This window comes from Hemibagrus wyckioides, linkage group LG05 (genome assembly GCF_019097595.1).
Source record: "Hemibagrus wyckioides isolate EC202008001 linkage group LG05, SWU_Hwy_1.0, whole genome shotgun sequence".
NCBI classification, from domain to species: domain Eukaryota; kingdom Metazoa; phylum Chordata; class Actinopteri; order Siluriformes; family Bagridae; genus Hemibagrus; species Hemibagrus wyckioides.
In genome coordinates, this window is record NC_080714.1 from 23128170 (window position 1) to 23144099 (window position 15930).

Sequence of the window (15930 nt, forward strand, 5' to 3'; positions counted from 1 at the left end):
CCCCTGCAGGGTGTACATTGCCTTTCGCCCAATGTGTGCTGGGATTGGCTCCAGCAGATCCCCATGACCCTAATTAGGAATAAAGCGGGTATAGAAAAAGGATGGATGGTTGTATTGTTACAATGTCCGAAGGTTAATTGTATATAAGAGCAACACTCTCGCGTTTAACATTCGAATCCCTTCAGGATATGGGTTATAGATTTGTATTTGTGTTATATAGTCACTCATAAAGAAACAAAATACTTAACAGACTCCCCAGAAACTGCCCTTTGACCTCCACTGTAAGTGAACTTTAACTCAATGGGTTTTCTGTCCATTTTTTAAATACAGGAAAAATATATGTTTATATTCGCATATATGCTCCTGATACCATGAATGTACAGCAAACAACAAAACAAAGCTGACATTCTTTTAATACTATGTCTATAGCCACTGATTAAGACTTTTTGGAAGCATGTGCTCAGATGGGAAACACATGTATTACAGCCAAACTTCTTTGTCCTCGATATATCTGTTAGAAAACGTATACATGATAAAAATATTCGGGACGAGGCCGTCGATGCGCAGCACAAACCTCCGGTAATACAAGCCTTCAATCAATAGTTATTCTAGTATGTCAAACAGGAAATTGTTTTAACGGCGACAGCGAGAGAGCTGGCTTAAAGCAGACAAATGGGCCTCACTGAAGCCTGACTGATGCTGCCTCACTTCCATAATGACCAAGTCAGGCATTGAAAATGCTAAGCTAATACGCCACTGGAAAATTGTTCCTGGATATTTTATTCATCCCACAATATTGGGAAGCGTTTTAGCAGCGCTGAATAATGAAAATGTCTTGGCCTCCCTGATGGGCACGGACGGTGAGCACTGCTCTAAATAGACTGCACGGAGCACGGTGGGGTGGCGGAGCGTGGAGTTGGAGGGGGGCACAGAGACGTTTCAGACACAGCGCTTGAATCAGCAGAGGCCCAGCAATACTTTCTCTGTCATGCCTCATTTCCGCTTGTCATCGAGTGTGCAGTTATAATCGCTGGTAATTACATTAAATGGGGTATAACAACAAGGGCTAAGCATCCCTAATTGAGTAAGATGTAGTGCTACTTGTTAAAAGGGATTCAAGGCTTGCTGGTAATTTTTTTTAGCGCTGTGGTTTGTGTCTTGTTTCGAAGATTAGATTATGTGTTCCCTGATAAGAAAGCTTGTCTAGTTAGCCAGATCGCTAGCCGTGGTATGTGAGTGTTTCTATAAATATAAAAACCAGAGGCTGGTTAAAAAAAAAGAAAGAAAGAAAGAAGTGGTTTCTTTTTTTTCTTCTTTGTTTGATGACATTTATGAGTGCTGTTGTAGAGCTGCTGCTTTCAGAAGTGAAGCGTAACTTTCACAAAGCATCATGCAGTACAGTGCTGCATATGTCAAGCGGCATAACGAGGCACTGTCACTCTCCGTGTTTGTGTGTGTGTGTGCTCTTCACATCTCCATTTTTGCTTCAGTATTGCAGGAGAGAGTAGACTTGCGTAGTGTTTCATCCCCCCGCTCTCCTGCACGCTGCCGCGCCGCAGTCTGACATGTGATCCAGGCATAAGAGACTCAGTTCACAAACAGGAGTCCCACTGGATCAGGCCCGATTTGGAAATGCTGGAATAGCACTGGGAGCTCTTCCTCAAGCAGGCAAATATCCCAGAGACTTTTGTGTGAACCTGATTAAACCTGGTACGTGAAGAAATTAATTAGGGTAGCATTATTCCCCAGGATTGTCTCGATTTATGCAAAGACTTCAGCTCATTAGCTAGCTGCTATACCATGGGACGACCTACATGTCTCAATGTCTCATTTTCTACACGTCCCTTCACAGGCTTTCATTTTGCTGCTGCGTGAAGCCCTTGTCAAGCTTCGTAGTGCAGCTGTAGTCTGTCTGATGCTCCATGTCAGAATAAGCACTGGGAATACTGTGCTGATGTTGGGAGGAGAGCACAGGAGCCAGCAGTGCATTCCTGTCGATATGCTGAGAACTCAAAAGGCCACACAGAAGGAAGTGTGAGGTCGAGTAGGGAAGAGGTTAAACCGAGGCGGTCAGGGTAGTCAGTTCTGCTGTCTTTGCATTTGAGCTGGCTTGAAAACAGAGGTCAGGGGGATGGGTTGAGGAGGGTTGCTGTGAATTGGGTTGGAACATTCCTGGGATGGGGGTAGAACCTTTTAGATACAAGGTGACTCAAGTAGTGAGCACAAAACTTCATTATCTTTCCTTCTTCTTTTTACACACTACAGGGGGCTTAGTGGTTAACACCTTTGTTTGCCTCGCGCCTACAAGGGTTTGATTCCCACCTCCACCTGTGTGCACTTGCAGAGTTTGCATGTTTTTCCTGTTCTTCTGGGGTTTCCTTTCCCAGTTCAAAGACATGCATTCTAGGCTGATTGACATCTCTAAATTATCCATAGAGTGTGAGGTGAGCGTGTATGTGATTGTGCTCTGCGGAGACTTGGCAACCTTGGCTCCTCAGATAGGATCCTGTGTAGGATAAGGTGCAGAATTTTGAATGGATTTAGTCTTTTCACTGGCAGAGTAAAGCATTTGTTTTCATCAGTTGTCTCTGTCTTATATCCATGATTTCTATTGTTTATGAGTTTCGACACTAATAAGAAAAGAACTTGGCATGGTGATCTGGCATTTTTTCAGTCCCCCACTTGCAACTATTGTCCCAAATGTTTGACACACAAAGACAGAAGAAAAACGTATGCTGTCATATATGACCACTTATCAAATATGTATAAGACATGAAGAAAAATAAAGTTTGAGAAGAATTTGCATAGCTTCTGGTGAAAGTAAAAAAAGCTAATCTGACAATGAAGCTAGTATAAAGTGTAGCATGTAGAATGTAAAGTATTTTTCACACCGATTAGTGTATTATTTTCTGGAAAGTGCTTGTCCACTACAAGATACCTGAACAGGTAGCGTTTGGACTTTCATTATCAGTGAACAGATTGCATGATCTTATGTACAACAAAATGTTCCACTGAAATGATCAACCACATGTTAGAAAAGTACAAAAACACAACTCGGAAGAATTCAGTGCCAGGAAAACACTGTTTGGAAATTTCAAATGATTTGCTGCAAATACTTTGGATTATAAATAGCAAAACAGAGCTGTTGTCAGTTAGACACTGATCCTATATCAGAGGTCTGATGTAGACAGCAGCCAGGCAGTCTGCGTTAAGACAGATGAATCAGCTGGAAGCGCCCGGCCTGTCTGAGAGCTGGACAGAACCATTATCCTCTCTGACCCCCTCAGTCACTTCCTCCTTCAGAATGATTTTGGAAATGTCAGACTGTCAGCATAGCAGCCTGCGGATCAGGAGTTAGTCTGAGGCTTCTGACGGAAGCCGCACCATCGAGCCTGTCTTGAGTTTCAGTTTTAATTTGCCCCGGGTGTATGGAAGCGATCTGGGCCTGCGCATGTGACGGGATCCTGGCAGAGGAGGCAGCGCTGAGATTGGTACGTGTTGGTAAATACGTTTGTGAGCAAAGTGACAGAAAAGGCCACTCTCCGTCAACTTTTAAACGTCCCAGTGTGGGTGTTGGAGAAACTTCTTTTTTGAAGAACATCAAGCCAGCGTAAACCACGCATAAACCTGCCTGCGCTAAATTCGTTCAATCCTTGCGACGTGGGCTGGTTATTGATTTGCTCTAATTCTACTGTATGTGTGTGGGTATTAGTTTTCCTCACACCTCGGCTGCTATGTGGGGGAATTTCCTTTGTCTTCTCCTGTGCAAATCATGTGTGAATTTTCAAATCTACCTGCACACCACAAGGTTTCAAATGAGAGAATCTCTCCACTAATCGGTGCTTTGATGCACCAAGCTCTCGATCTCCCCGGCTCTCTTTCGCATTAGCCTCCTTCCCATCTGTCTCTTGCTCTACTCTCTGGCAAGACAGACCCATGCGAGATACTCAACGGCAGACGCTAACCTCTCTCTCTAGCGTTAAGTGGATTAGCTGAAGACTGAGTGATCACTGAAAAGAACTCGGTGTGGATGAGTGGGGGAAAGAACTGTTCTGAATCTTGAGAGCAGGACCAGTTAGATCAGATCAGAACGTTCTGCCTAAACCGCCACGCTGTTTAAGATGTTAAAGTCGGATCAGATCCTTACAGTACTTTAAGGAGGTTGGTAGGTGTATTCTTTGGTTTGGCGCTCTTAAAATATCTCAGGCACAGTCCAGGATCAGCAGTTGTGACTAAGAACAACCTACGATCAATAGAGAAACACTTTGATACAAGATGAGCACTTTATAAAGCTTTTACATTGGGAAATTTTGACACTTTAGATTATATATAATTCTGAGAACTATAAGCCTTCTGAATTTACACAGGGACCATCTTTAGCATTATAATATTCGGGTAATAGAAAAAGAGTGTCTACTGCATTTAATGATTTTATTCGGACAACACTGCATGAGCATCGCAGTGATTTTGGCATCTTAAAGTAAAAAGTTATGTAGCCTGTGTTTGTCACATATACCTTAAAGAACTGTGAAATTCCTTCTTTGCATATCCCATCCTTGGGGGTTGGGGTCAGAGTGCAGGGTCAGCCATGATGCAGCACCCCTTGGAGCAGGGGGAGTTGGAGGCACACTATTATACCAGACATGCCATGAATAGCTTGATTCAACTAAAGACAAAACCCCAAGAACACTTCCTGCACCACTCTCCAGTGATCTCAGCATGCACCTTAAGTGTGTCACATGTCATTACGGGTGAATCCAAGGGCTGTTGCTGCTTCTTTCTTTTCTCATGGGTGTCTTGGTGATGTGGAGAGCAGGCATGCATGAAGGAGATCCAGTGCACACAGAAAAACACACACACACACACACACACATGCACACACAGCTGGGTTAGCAGATCAGAAATCCTCCTCCCCCTCAGACTATCTCCAGGGCCTTTCACAAGCTGAGAGAGCGGGGGCTCCATCATCAGCCTCTCCTCCGAGAACTGGTACGCCAACACCTAAACTTTTCATCCAAAGCATGACAGAATGGATAGAGATCAGAAGCTTCCAGTCCCGGTCCTTAGAGTGTGCTGAAGTACATAGTATTGCTTTTAATTAATTACTTGGCTCATCGCTTGGTTATTAAGAATTTTGGACTCGACTCAAGAGCAAAAGAGCTGCAAAAATACAAAACCAAGCATTAAAAAAGTGCATGCCTTCGTGTACTGTAGATTAGAGCACATGTACATAATAGCACAGTGAAATTCTTTACTTCACATATCCCAGTTTGTTAGGAAGCTAGGGTCAGAGTGCAAGGTCAGCCATGATGCAGCACCCCTGGAAAAGAGTGGGTCTAACACTGGCAGCAACATGATTGACATGGATGGATCTCCAAGAATAAATCCATGATTTTTTCTAGTCAGGATTGTGGCTGATCCAGAACCCGGAATCCTGAGAACTCCTGAGGTCTTGCGGATGAGAATACCCCCTGGATTTGACTGCACACTAGTCCATTTCAGGACACCAGTTAATCTCAACTAGGGGCAATTTAGAGCCTCCAGTCAGTTTTAAGAGCTCAATTCTTAATTTCCATTATATCCCATCAGTCTTAAGAACTATAGTGCAGCTATGAGGCCATTACAGTAATGCCAGTATGCAGGTATTCATTTTGCACTGAGCAACAAATTAGACATTCTGCAAATGCAAATGCTCAGTGTATAATTAACTTGTGCTACTCATTAGAGATGTGCCATCTCACATCTCAAAAGCTGGACATGCCACTGATACAAAGCACCTGGTGTATACTTGTTCATTTTCAATAACCACTCTCTTAGGATCTGCAGATGGGAATAATGGAAGCACTGGGGTGGGAATTTGACAGACACACTTATCCATAGCCCCTGGTTAAGGACTTTGCTCAAGGGCCCAGTAGATTGTTGGTACTGGGATTTATGCTCACAACCTTATGATCAGGAGACCTACACCTTGATCAGTGGGCTACCATGAGGTAGAATTATAGCCAGAATGTGACCCCAGACCATCACAGGGGTGCATGCTTTTGGGAAACCGGAGGAAAAAGGTGTTCAGCTCCACCAAGCCTGCCAATGAAAGCACTCTGCAATGTGCTTTTAAAAGTATACTATTTATTTTTCATACAACAAATAATTGATTTCTGTACACTGGATTTTTTTTAAAAGTGCTGCCACCTTTTTGGCTCTCGGCATTCTGTAACCAAGTCTTATGTCGAAGCTTTCTGAATGCGCTTATTTTTGAAGCCTTTCATTGAAGCAGTGTTGGTTACAGAGGGTCACCGGCTAGAAAAGTAGCAGAGCTTGAACACAAGGGCAGAGAAATCAATCATCCATGCTTACCATCTCTCCGAGTGAGAAGAACCACTCAGTTTATGTGAAATATTGAATTAACCGACTGAAACAATGCAAGAATGTTCTGAGCACTGTAAAGACGTACTATGACATGTGACCTATTTACATCTTGAGCCAAGCAGGTTGCTAAAATGTTGCGGGGGATAAAATTTTGCCGTCTTGTGTGTAAGACCTGTGTGTAAAGTTTCTTTTTTTGGCTTTTGTTTGCAGTTGCTAGTGCATGATGTAATACTTGGCCTAGTTTAGGGAGGAGCATGGTGAAGCACGGTGTTGTAGCAAGGTACAGTAGTACGGTGGCGAGCAGAAAAGGGAATGTATTATGGATGGAAGGGTCTAGGGCTGAACAGCACTTAACACAACCTCTAGGGAACGGCGCGAGTGTGCTGCTAAAAAGCCCTGCACCATCAATGCTGACCATCAAACGTGAGTCCTTGGCCTCGGTTACTCTTCCGCTAAGGTTACATAGCAGACAGCTCTCAATGCGGCTTCGGCGAGAGCACTCTCAACACATTCATTACACTGGCGTATGATGAGATACATAATTCAATAATGTCGAGCAAGTGTGGAGACAAGTGTTCTTGGTTATTGCCTGTGTAAAGGAGTTGCTGGCGCTCTCTGAAATGGCCTTTATCTTTGTTGCTCATACAAATCTGTGCTCCACCCCCCCACCGCTGCACCACCCACCCCCACCCCCCTTCCGGGCTCCAAAAGTCGCAGAACTCATATACAATTTAACTGATCTGTACACATAAACTTTGTGTGTATGCAAAATGCACATACACACACACATTCACACACATGCATTGTAGCCAATCAGCAACAAGCATGTGTTGCACCTATCCTTTCTGTTTTATATTTATGAATGAATGGATGATGTGGATTATGTTCCAAGAGCATCATATTCAGAAGTGTGGAAGTGTTCATTTATAACACATCATTCTTTTTATTCATTTATAGCACCCTCTTAATGTTGTGCAGCGTCTGTGAAACAATTTCCTGTTAGCACTCGCAGCTTTCCTCACCATTCTGTTGAAGTTTAAAAAGACAAAAAAAAATGCAATTTGTCTTGTTACATAGAAACCAGGAAAGCAACAAGCACTCTGTTTTGAAGACTTTCTAGTTCAGGAAAACTTTGCATCATTATAGCTTCCTTCCGTCCCTCCTCCCTCCTTCCAACCTCGCTTTTTTCCTTCCTTCCTTCCGTCCCTCCTCCCTCCTTCCAACCTCTCTTTTGTCCTTCCTTCCTTCCTTCCTTCCTTCCTTCCTGCCTTCCTTCCGACCCTCCCTCCCTCCCTCCCACCCTTCCTTCCTTCCTTCCTCCCTCCCTTCCTTCCTTCCTTCCTTCCTTCCTTCCTTCCTTCCTTCCTTCCTTCCTTCCTTCCTCCCTTCCTTCCTTCCTTCCTTCCCTCCCACCCTTGCTTCCTTCCCTCCCACCCTTCCTTCCTTCCTTCCCAGGTTCAATCCTTGAGATTTAGGATTTTTAAAAATAAATCTTCATCTTAGCTTTCAATCCTCAACTCCCTGGATTTCCTGTAAATCAAGTCTAACAGACTAATGATGTCCTCATCATTAGTATAATAGAATTAACCCTGTGCTATTAACCCAGACCCCTGCTTTCACCCCGAGGGATTAATGAGAAACTGCGTCCTGCTGCCCGTCTACACTCTGAACTCTCTGATAATGCAATTAGCACTTGAGGGAGTCATAATTGCGAGTACAGTGATACTCTGGAGTCTCCGCATCTTAAGGATGATGAAATGGGAGATGTTGATCCTCCATTAGGTTATGATTCAGCACCCAGCTGGAATCCGATCGGAATTTTACAGCCTAAGATAGCACACGTTGCAGTGCTTTCACGACGTTTTCCGAGGACGCAATCCAATCTCGCAGACGATATCATAAACCCTCCTTAATTGTGCCACGTCTCTTGTTCTGCACTGCTTGACATTGTGTGAATTTGAGACGCTGCTCCTTCTCGAAAAAAAAAAAAACAGTCGGTAATGATGTAATGGTCATTATGGAAGATGAGATGAGAGCTATAGTGTGATTAAAAATAAAAATAGAAGCGCAGTGTAAAGCCATGTTACATGTAACTTCAAGTCTTTAATCATTCCTGCGGTCTATACTGCACCTCAGTTACAGTTCACAAGGATATCAGTATTAATGATGTTGTACGTCCAAGTTGCTTGTACAGATTTCTTTTAGGCAAGGGGGGGAAAAACAGCCTGGAGGGCTTTGCTGTGATTTGTGCCAACGTTTTCAAAAGGTTATCAAGCAGACAGGAATCACAAGTAGGAGGAAATGCAGGAATAACTCAGAACTGTCCTCCCACATCTTTCTCAGAGCGAGGGGATCTTTGAAATTTGATTAAGGGGCGTTCGCATCCCTGAAAGCCGGCACCACAGGGGTAAATATCTCCGCTGCCCGGATCTGCGCCCCGGGGGCTGGAATAAAAGCGGGTGTCCTGGGAAGGCAAACAGAATTTTTCATCAGAACGCCGTCCCTCATCAAACTTTCATCCTCGCATTCTTTATGGTGTACTATTTCCTGCGCAAACGCCACCTCGGTAGGAGATTCCTGCTCAGTCGATTCGTGCCCGTCCTCCTGCACAAAAGCATATGGTGCATTAAATGCCGCCGCGCTCTGCCCACTCGCAATACCAGTCGAAACACCACGACCGAGACGTGCAGGGTGGATGCATCAGACTGAGGAGGACTGCGTGCCTCCTCCATCCGGCTCCGTGCTCAGGAGGTGTGAATCACACTAACTGGCCAGGGATGTTGTAAATAGGACAAGAAATAATAATAATAAAAAGAATATTAACATTTACTTAACCCTGAAACATGTCTTGAAGTCTTTTATACTGTATGGAAGTATGTAGTTATCTACATACGGGGAAAAAAAAGTTCAGTGACTCCGTGGTTTGTTGTGCTTTCTACACAAATAGAACTTTTATAGAACTATAATAATAATAATAATAATAGTAATTCTTTCTTTCTTTCTTTCTTTCTTTCTTTCTTTCTTTCTTTCTTCTTTCTTTCTTTCTTTCTTTCTTCTTCTTCTTAGTGTTATTGCTTTAAAGACAGTGATAATATCGAAACAAATCTACAGACTAGTGAGAATTTAAAGGTAATTTCGGGTAAGAAATTGAATGAAATCCATAAACAGCAAACATTATTCACTGCCTCTACATTTTGTGGTGTGTGTGTGTGTGTGTGTGTGTGTGTAAAAGAGATTAAGGTTTAGGTGCAGCATGATATTAATTCATAATATTAATTAGTTGCATTAATAATTATGCCAAGGTTCTTATAAAGAAGCAAGACGTGTGTGTGTGTGTGTGTGTAGAAAAGATTAAGTTTTAGGTGTAGCATAGTATTAATTAGCTTCATTAATAATTATGGCAGTGAAAGGATCTCATAAACAAACATGTGCTTGTAAAAGAAACGTGTGTGTGTGTGTGTGTGTGTTTAGATCCTGCACAAGGTGGGTATGTAGAGAATAGTGTCCTGCAGGTTCCTGCTGAGGACAGTAGCTCAGCAGGTGATAGAAACACGTTCAGGCAATAATTGGCAGAACCCCACTGTGATGCTTCAATAGGGGGCTGAAATGAATTATGGAGGTCTTTATCCCATCGCCTTTCACTCTCCACTAACTACAGCTCATGTGCAGAGAAAGATTAACATGCCACTTCCTACCTTCTTTCTTTCTTTCTTCATGTGAGTGAGTGTAGTGGTTCAGGTTAGTGTAGTGGTTCAGGTGAGTGTAGTGGTTCCGGTTAGTGTAGTGGTTCAGGTGAGTGTAGTGGTTCCGGTTAGTGTAGTGGTTCCGGTGAGTGTAGTGGTTCAGGTGAGTGTAGTGGTTCCGGTGAGTGTAGTGGTTCAGGTGAGTGTAGTGGTTCCGGTGAGTGTAGTGGTTCAGGTGAGTGTAGTGGTTCCGGTGAGTGTAGTGGTTCAGGTGAGTGTAGTGGTTCCGGTTAGTGTAGTGGTTCAGGTGAGTGTAGTGGTTCCGGTGAGTGTAGTGGTTCAGGTGAGTGTAGTGGTTCCGGTTAGTGTAGTGGTTCCGGTTAGTGTAGTGGTTCCGGTTAGTGTAGTGGTTCCGGTTAGTGTAGTGGTTCAGGTGAGTGTAGTGGTTCCGGTTAGTGTAGTGGTTCAGGTGAGTGTAGTGGTTCCGGTTAGTGTAGTGGTTCCGGTGAGTGTAGTGGTTCAGGTGAGTGTAGTGGTTCCGGTGAGTGTAGTGGTTCAGGTGAGTGTAGTGGTTCCGGTTAGTGTAGTGGTTCCGGTGAGTGTAGTGGTTCAGGTGAGTGTAGTGGTTCCGGTTAGTGTAGTGGTTCAGGTGAGTGTAGTGGTTCCGGTGAGTGTAGTGGTTCAGGTGAGTGTAGTGGTTCCGGTTAGTGTAGTGGTTCCGGTGAGTGTAGTGGTTCTGGTGAGTGTAGTGGTTCAGGTTAGTGTAGTGGTTCAGGTGAGTGTAGTGGTTCAGGTGAGTGTAGTGGTTCCGGTGAGTGTAGTGGTTCAGGTGAGTGTAGTGGTTCCGGTTAGTGTAGTGGTTCCGGTGAGTGTAGTGGTTCAGGTGAGTGTAGTGGTTCCGGTGAGTGTAGTGGTTCAGGTGAGTGTAGTGGTTCAGGTGAGTGTAGTGGTTCCGGTGAGTGTAGTGGTTCAGGTGAGTGTAGTGGTTCCGGTGAGTGTAGTGGTTCAGGTGAGTGTAGTGGTTCCGGTGAGTGTAGTGGTTCCGGTGAGTGTAGTGGTTCAGGTGAGTGTAGTGGTTCCGGTGAGTGTAGTGGTTCAGGTGAGTGTAGTGGTTCCGGTTAGTGTAGTGGTTCCGGTGAGTGTAGTGGTTCAGGTGAGTGTAGTGGTTCCGGTTAGTGTAGTGGTTCCGGTGAGTGTAGTGGTTCAGGTGAGTGTAGTGGTTCAGGTGAGTGTAGTGGTTCCGGTGAGTGTAGTGGTTCAGGTGAGTGTAGTGGTTCAGGTTAGTTCCCGCTGTGCTGATCACTGTATCACACACCTGGGCCTGCTCATACTCAGCTCGCTCTCCACTTTTCTGCAGAGGTCAGGCTTCAGCAGCACTGGGATGGGGTGATGTGTTGTTAATGCACTCAGTGCTAGAACTCGTGCTGTTCCTGTTTGCTCTTTTTCGGAAATCCAGCTGGGTTAGGACTCTTGCTCCTGCTTCATTTTTAAAATTCTTATAAAACTGGCTAAAATTATTAACATCAAAGGTCAACATCATACCCAAGCATTCTCCCTCATGTCTATCCTTTGTTCTTTCCTTCCTTGTTCTCTTTATTTCTTTTTCCCTTCCTTCCTTCCTTCCTTCCTTCCTTCCTTCCTTCCTTCCTTCCTTCCTTCCTTTTCTTTCTTTCTTTCTTTCTTTCTTTCTTTCTTTCTTTCTTTCTCCCTTCATTCTATCCTTCATGCCTTCCTTCCTTCCTTTCTCAGTTATCCATTCATCTGTCACCTGGCCATCCGTTCATATTTGCATCACCTGAACTATATTAAAATGATTGTTGGTGTGATATCATGAGAACATGTGGATGAAGATTTATAGGATTTATATCGAATTGTCTTTATAACCAGCAGATTTTTGAACCAATACTAAAAAAGGTCAAGGTCGCAGCAAGGTCAAATATTGTTCTTATATTTTTAATAGCTTCCTTCCTTTTTGGCATACAGAGATGTTAGTTATTTATACTAATGTAGAGTTCTATTTCTTTTTTTACCTTTCCTCTTTCTTCCTTTTGTATAATTTCTTCCTTAATGTCTCAATGTCTTTCTTTCCCATTCCTCTCACTCTCTCTCTCTCTCCCTCTCTCTCTCTCTGACTACCTCTGAGCCGCTAATGCTCCGTATTGTGAAGCCGCAGCAGGTGATGCTTTGCATTTACTTTCCACCCTGTTGGCACTGCGTTTGCTGTAGAAGTCCTCCCCATTCCTGCATCCTGTCTGAATAATTTACTGGCCGCCGCTGCCAAAGCTTTCAAAGTTCCAGGCAACTCCGAGGGAAACATTCTGCAGCCTCGGTGCAGGAAAGGCCTCTCATGGTGATCACCCACTTTCTCTCTCTCACCCTGTCTCTCTTTCTCTCCCTCTCTCAGTCTCTCTCTCTCTCTCTCCGTCCTAGTCTTGATCTTCCCTGTCTGCTTCTCTTTCTCTCTCTTAGTCTCTCTTTCTTTATGTTTCTCTTTGTTACACTCTCTGAGTCTCTCTCTGTTGTCTCTCTCTCAGTCTGTCTGTCTCCCCTGTCTCCCTCGTTTTACTTTCTCCCAAAGAACCTTTCAACTTTTCAGATACTGCTGTAGGAGGTAGAGGGGAAAAGCTACTGAGTCTGTCTGTCTGTCTGTCTGTCTCTCTCTCTCTCTCTGTCTGCTTCCCTTTCTCTTTCCTAGTCTCTCTCTGAATCTCTCTCAGTCTGTCTCTCTCTCTCTCTCTCTCTTAGTCTCGTTCATCCTTGTCTGCTTCTCTTTCTCTCTCTTAGTCTCTCTTTCTTTATGTTTCTCTTACTTACACTCTCTGAGTCTCTCTCTGCTGTCTCTCTCTCAGTCTGTCTGTCTGTCTGTCTGTCAGTCTCTTTTCCCTTTTCCTCTCTCTCTCTCTCTCTCTCTTGCTCTCTCTCTTACTTTCTCTCCCCCAGAGAACCTTTCAACTTTTCAGATACATCTGTAGGAGGTGGAGGGGAAAGGCTACTGAGACTGTCTGTCTGTCTATCTGTCTGTCTCTCTCTCTCTGTCTGCTTCTCTTTCTCTTTCCTAGTGTCTCTCTCTGAATCTCTCTCTCTCTCTCTCTCTCTCTCTCACTTTCTCTCGTCTAAAGAACCTTTCAACTTTTCAGATACTGCTGTAGGAGGTAGAGGGGAAAGGCTACTGAGGCAAGGTCTCTCGTGTGCACCCCTGTTAACATTGGCTTTTGTGTGAGAAGCTATTTTTTTTACCTACATGTGTGCAGCAAAAAAAAAACACCTACTTCCTTGTGAGTGCCTTTTCACACACTGCCTTGACCATTCAGGGGACATTTTTTTAAGCAGCTGCCCTTCAGAATGCCACTATAATGGACACATATGAAAAAAGTGGTTCTTTCTTACTGGGAGAAGGTCTTTTGGAGGAGCACCACTGGAGAACACGCATCATTAGCTGAGTACAGAGCTTTCACAGCTCAAGCGATGGATTAAGACTAGGGAGAAAAATAGAATTCGTAGCCAATTATACTTCTCGTTCTGAGTAATACCCCGGGCGCTAGCGTTCCTTACAAATCAATATTCTCTTCCTTAGCACATGTAGGCTCAATAAAATCCTATTGTCAGGGAGCCGTCATGTTCAATTTGCTCCCCGTAGTCTGAAGACACACTTACACACTGTAAAAGTTCACACACAAAAGTAGTACAATGATATCAAGAACTTTGTGCTCGTTAACAGGATACGCTGATCTCCATCTCGCGTACAGTCAACTGGTGCTGATTTAAAATCCCCAGGCATTAGGAGCACTAATGGATGTGGAATCTCAGCCGCTTTCTCTCCTTGGTTTCTCTTAAGCCGCAGCCATTTGGAAGTAATAAGTAAGACGTGCCGCGGTAATCATGACGGATCTCGGTGTGCCCAGGGTGACTCTTGGGGCACCATTTGTTCCCTGTCCTTCCTCTGCACGTTTCTGCTATGCGTAAGTGCCTGATGATCAGCCTGGCAGCACTTCTGTTCAAATGAGTATAAATGGCATACGTTGGGACGGCGAAGGCTGGCGAAGGAAGAGAAACAGGGGGCCAATAAATATGGCTCCCATTAGCAGCAGTCTCCAGCTGCTTCAGAGGAGCCCAGTGTTTCAGCGGTGGGCTTTTATCTGCCTTTCCGCATTCGTTTATTTGCTTTGGCTGTTGATTTGCCCTGACGTTCTGTTTGCTTTGTTTGCACCCAGCTCCAACTTTAGGTTTTAAAAGGAGTTGAGCTCTTTTGTTAGGAGCCATAAAAGCATAAATAAATGCACTTCCTGTTGCGTTGTTTGCCAAGAGCCCAGCTGTGCTGTGTTTAAATACTGCAGCTAACACGTACACGCACTCCCACGTAGATGTGTCAAGCCTTCAGTACCTTCCAGCGGAGCTTAACCAGGGGTTATGACTACAAACGCTCTTCGATTAAATGCTCATATTCAGACGGCTGGTTAGTGTGTTGAGAAATAATATACAGTGGATATCAAAAGTCAAGTCATGTCAGTTCTTATTTCAACTTTCAATGGGATATAACAACAAAAGTCATGTAAATAAAGGAGCTGTAGGAATATTCTTCACATGTCTGGTGGACGGTATGGCTAGACAGGGAACAAGAAAAATATACCCATAGTAAAACATAGTGGTGGCAGTATCATGCTCCGGATTTGGCCAGATATTTCTTCACTAGAAGCGAATGAGGTTTTTTGGTAGTGTCTAGCATCACCTTTAGGTGCAAGTCTTTAAACTAAAACCAATTAAACTAATTAAAAGAAAATCAGTTATAGAAAATGCAGTCTTATAATAATGGTTTTGTTCATTTGACTGGGTGAGCTGTTGCCCATGGTTTGACGGATAAGCTGACCAAGTACTCACCTGCTTCACGTAGACCTGCTGTTCACCTGTTACACATAATAATTTTATGCAATAAGCAATGTGTTTGAGGTCTGATTAAAGTCTTCTGATATCCTATGTGCAGAAAAAGAGACAATACAATGCCATATTTCTGTACTTAATATGGCTTCAATTAATCTTTTGTATGAATTTACAACCTAAAACACAACTGCGCTTCCATTCAAAACCAAAACGGAATTCGTGCCTGTTTTGTTGTGCCCATCTTCAGCACTGAATTTCTTTGTCCTGTCACACTCCACAGTATTTCTTAATGACTCACATGAGATTAGACACTCAGGGCTTTAAGAAGTTGAAGTATATCTGTTTTTACCTTGCCTACTAGGGGCAATATATTCAGAAAACAAAAACGGTTAGTTTTTTTCATATAAATGTTTATATCCTCAGAGTAAATGGTGATATCAAACCCATTTCTGCTCTCTGAGATGCCCCAAGTGCTTGTTCATAGGAATTTAAAATGTGAAGGTGTTATCTTCAACCACTAAAATTCTGTGTAACGTTATCCAACAGAGGGAAAAACACACTGAAAGCCAACAGAGTCCTGACTTTTTTGATTTCAATAAATAAAATTATTCATTTGTTTACATTGATGGAAAATGTCTGATAAGTAAAAACTGGTACTGGTAAAAAAAAAGGGTTAAGTCCCAGCTTTGTTAGTGATCTGCCTAATGCATAATGTGTGTAATTTCTGCATTCAATCCTCAATCTATAACTCACTCATTCTTTAACTCTAAATAGCACAGATTCCAACATTCATATTCCTCTATTTTCAGGTAGACCAGAAAGACTGGCCTGTACCATGCTGACCAAACTCTTAGCTCTCCTGGTCTCTATAACTATGGCTTCTGTTCCCTTCACTGATGACTAAAGCATGCTTGGTTAATTGATTTGAAAGAAATGAAACTGAATTGAATTATCCAGTGCCACCTGTCACGTTTCAAGCACCGAGACATAAGTTATAGACTGACCG

General features: G+C 43.5%; 1 protein-coding gene across 2 annotated transcripts in view; it reads left to right on the forward strand.

The window, feature by feature from the left end:
- Positions 1-15930, forward strand: part of ntng2a (netrin g2a) — a 69154-nt gene that overhangs the window by 19399 nt on the left and 33825 nt on the right. The gene's annotated exons all lie outside the window — the stretch shown is intronic.